Here is a 4487-nt window from a genome sequence, read left to right as displayed (position 1 = left end):
ACCTACTAAACAATCACAAATTACACTCGCCAAAAATGTCTAGGGATCAACTCTACTTGGTCAATTTTATTTTCAAATTTAATTGATCCCTAGTCTTCGTAGATCACTTTTAGTGTTTATATTTGCCAAATTTTATTAAAATTCGATAACGTAAACCGGATTCACCCCCTAATTTGCCGACCTTAGAGATGGAATATTTTCTTCTAATTGGACTAACACTGAAGGCTGAAGGAAGGAAACCGGTTCACAAAATATCGGAGTAATAGAACATATACACACAAAAAATATAGCTGAATGGAGAACCTACTCCTTTTTTTCAAGTCGGTTAAAATTGTGATTTTATATGTTTACAAAACACATCTCCTAAATTTAATTACATTTTTTTTATAAATTCTGTAATAGTATGATGTGTCTCCCTCTTGCTGCAAATCCTGAGGCACTCCATCTTCAGTCACTAGGACGAATTGACCATGGTCTATGGATGGGAAGAATGTATCACATTCAAATGACTTTTGGATCTCAGTAAGGTAAATTTTATCGCAAGCTGGGTGGACCATGGAGCGCTTATAAACCTCAGAGCCCCCTATGACCCAGGTAGACTCAATGTCCTGCCTGCCCTCAATGCGCTGAATGGCTTCATCTAAGCCATTTACTACAACTACTTCTCGGGGTACTCTTTTTTTTAGCTCTTCAACACTCCTTGTTAATACAATATTAACTCTACCGCTCAATGGTCTGTACTTGTCTGGGATACAATCATATGTTCGTCGTCCCATGATTACTGCATTCTTCTTTGATGAATCTGTTACTCGAGATGTCATTTTACTAAAGTATGCCATTTCATTTTTGAGCCTTCACGGTAGGGTTCCATTTACTCCGATACCCATATTGTCACATGCTGCCGCTATCAAATTTAGTTTTACTTTTAACATACTAGAAATATCAGAGAAAATATTTTTGGCGTAAGGAACTACATATGCTTTCGAAAAAAACACTGTGAATGGCACTTTAATTTACACGAATAATGTATTTAAATACGTAGATTTAATTTATCTTTACTATTTAACTGAAATTAAATTTAGTTATAATTTATTTTGGCATTTTCGTGAAAATACGCGCGAAAAACTTTAAATACAAAATTATGACTTATGAATTTAACTTCATATAGAGCCGGTCTCATCCCTTACACCGCTGCGGCACGGTCAGCAATTATCGACGGCAGAACTTACAACTCATTACCCGCCACCGTTACACCTAATTGCGGTACTACCCTTTAATCCGATGCTTTTTACACTCCATTTGCTGACCGTACAAATTTGATAGTGCTACTAAAAGAAAATCTTTTTTGTGTTGTGTTAATTGCTAGAGGTTATGTTCTTTCATTGCTTAGTTTATTATGCTTGGTAGTGATTATTCTTTTTAAAAGTTTTTTTTTTTCATTTGTAATATCTTCTTTTTCAACTTGTATCCACCCAATGGTGAGTGTAAGTCTCTTCTAATGCAAGCCATTCCTCATCCAAGTTTTCCCCGCCTAATTTGGAATTTTACAATAGAACGATGTTTGTAAAAACGTAATAAGTAAAAAAAAAGTCTAACATTATTAAAAAATTAAATTCAAATTTTAAGTTTACCCTGAATGTAAATGTTTATAAACTATACTTTAAGGAGTAATTTCATGGTAAACGTTAGAACCACTCAAACGGAATATTATCATATTTACCCAAGTACACCAAAAATTTCATTAGTGCTTTTTAAGTACAGGATTTGCGGTGTATTACTGCATTATATTTGAGATGTTTTTGTTGGTAGTACGGAGGGTATTTATTTAGCAATGCAGAATAATAATTTTTATTTATAAAAACTTGTATTTAAACTGAATCCTTTTCTAATTTGCGAAACCAAATAGCCGCCATTTTGCGGTAGGAGGAGAGCATCGTGTGAGCGGATAAGACCACATTTACAAAATAACAACTGTCCAGAAGACAGTCACAAAATTTCATATGTACATAAATCTTTTAGTAACAGTAGAGTTCCTTATGAAAGAGTTCGTTCAGGAAAGAACTTCCACCTTACCTATTTCTGCCGTGAATGCTCACATTACTGCGTTTCGGATTGAAAGGGTAAGGGCGATGGTAAACCAACTTATGTCTCAGGATAAGACGCGCTGGCAATGCCCCTCAGATCTTTACTGCTGCGTCGTTTATGTCTTGGTATCATAAAGAAAATCACACACGGCTTAATTCTACCAAATACCCGCTCACGCGATGCGCTCATCCTACCGCAAAATGGCGGCTATTTGGTTTCGCAAATTAGAAAAGCATTCAGTTTAAATAAAAGATTTTAAAAATAAAAATTATTATTCTGCATTACTAAATAAATACCGTCCGTACTACAACAAAAACATCTTAAATAAAATGCAGTAATACACCGCAAATCCTGCACTTAAAACGCACTAATGAAATTTTTGGTGTACTTGGGTAAATATGATAATATTCTGTTTGAGTGGTTCTAATGTTTACCATGAAATTACTCCTTAAAGTATAGTTTATAAACATTTATATTCAGCGTAAACTTAAAAAACGCAACTTACGGTATGTTTTCAATAAATAAACACCGACATCACCAGCCCAAACAATAACACACACGATTGTCGTGACGTATTTTTAAAGTTGTTTATTTTTTTTAAATGACAGACCCAGGCATTAAAAACTTTATAGTTTGCTAGAGTAGTTACCGAAATAGCAATTAGTATTAGTTCTTTTACCTGTTATAACTTCGATATCCGATAAATCGGTATAAAATCATCACCGGCACCTCTAGGTGTGGTATGCTTCCAGAGACGCATGAATCGCGTGAGCGGATAAATTACAGAGAAGAAAGAAAAGTAATGATCCCACAGATCTCTCCCGCGTTTCCTATAAGATCGAAATCTCTTTCGAAATCTTAGCTTAATTACACCTCATCCATTCCCTTACACGTATTTTCTATAGAGTCTCATGTAGAATAATATTTTACATCTCGTTAATGTGGCTCTCAGATCGGACCAAGGAAACAGCGGCGCCGAAGCGTCGGCCGTATCTTTAAACAAACCTTGTTACGAAGATTATCTAAATATTTAACTAGATATGCCTAAGAATATGAACCATATAGCAAATTACTTGGTGGTGGAAGATATAACAAAAAATTGCAAATAATTTCAGTTTTTTTAAGAAACAAATTTAACATTAAAATTCGTCAAAACAATTCGGTTATAATTCGGGTTATAATATACGGTCCATTACTAATTGTCAATGTTAGAACCGAACAGTCGCTAAATACTTACTAAAATTTAAGCCTGCAACTTTTATAATAGTTTCTATTTCGAATGGATCAAAGCAAAATAACGACATTACAGTATTGTGTCACAAGGGTGGTAAGTAGACAATCACAAACAGAGGGACATTCAACAAGACGAGGGTTTTAATGGCCCAAACGTTTGTAATTGCAGTTCCGCCTATGTGGCATACAATGATTTTTATCACACTTACGAGGTAGTTGGAAAAAAGGAAAATTAAACTTTATAGTTTATTCATATAACATTTACAAACTTTTAAATATCTCACAAATAAATTTTATATAAATAACAAATTTTTTTGAACATCACAACTTTTGCGTTCGCTATGTAGGAGTAAAACGTAAAAATCTTTTGAATTTATTTGTGTTGTGTTATTTATGAGTATGTATTTTATAAAAATTATAAATTAAATTAAGCCGACTGTAAGCATTACCTTTTATAAAGTAAATAAAAAATCGACCCCAAGGTCGCTGCGCAAAGTGGTCTACTGGCGCTATGAGCGCGCTACAGAAGAGTCGAAATACACTAAAAATCTATAAACCGCCCTGACTGGGCTGTATGTTACTGGTTACTGCTTCGGTGCCATTTAATATTATATATATAAACACTACGTAAAACCAAGCAAAAACAGAAACTACTCGACTGTCCTATCATTTCTTGAGTGCGGTCTCGTCCAGTTAACATAGTTCTACGTCCATTTCCTTCGCGTATATTGAGCGCGCTTTAAGCCTGCATCGCTTGCAGTTATTTATCCCTACGTATCGGAAACACCCACAAACTGCTACAGCGGTGCAAGCGTTAACGTAATAACAAACATTGAGTTTAAGGGACATGTACCGGAAGAACACATAATGATATAGAGCTAATGAAAATATTAAATAGTATTTTATGCAATCCTTGCATAATGAGAGTTCTTAAAGTCGAGTGCCTAAGTAATAGGTAAGAGATTTTAAGACCTAATTATGAAATAAATTGCACACAATGCTTATTCTACGAATAAATAAATTAATGAACCGAACCAATATTGATGTATATTTTGTTAACAACCCATGACAACAAACGCAATTTTTTTTAATAAGTTTCCATCCATTTATATGGGTAGACAAAGAGATAGAACAGAAGTGGCCAAGTACCGCTTATATTTTAATTTTGT

The 4487-nt window shown here is 34.2% G+C and overlaps 1 pseudogene; it reads right to left on the bottom strand.

Annotated features, from left to right (window-relative positions):
• Window positions 1-347: 347 nt before the first annotated feature.
• Window positions 348-932, bottom strand: LOC113236947 (annotated as a pseudogene).
• Window positions 933-4487: the final 3555 nt, after the last annotated feature.

Source organism: Hyposmocoma kahamanoa, unplaced genomic scaffold, assembly GCF_003589595.1.
Source record: "Hyposmocoma kahamanoa isolate Upper Pololo Valley unplaced genomic scaffold, ASM358959v1 92, whole genome shotgun sequence".
NCBI lineage: Eukaryota > Metazoa > Arthropoda > Insecta > Lepidoptera > Cosmopterigidae > Hyposmocoma > Hyposmocoma kahamanoa.
Note: the sequence above shows the minus strand (reverse complement) of the source record. Positions and strands in the feature narration are given on the sequence as shown.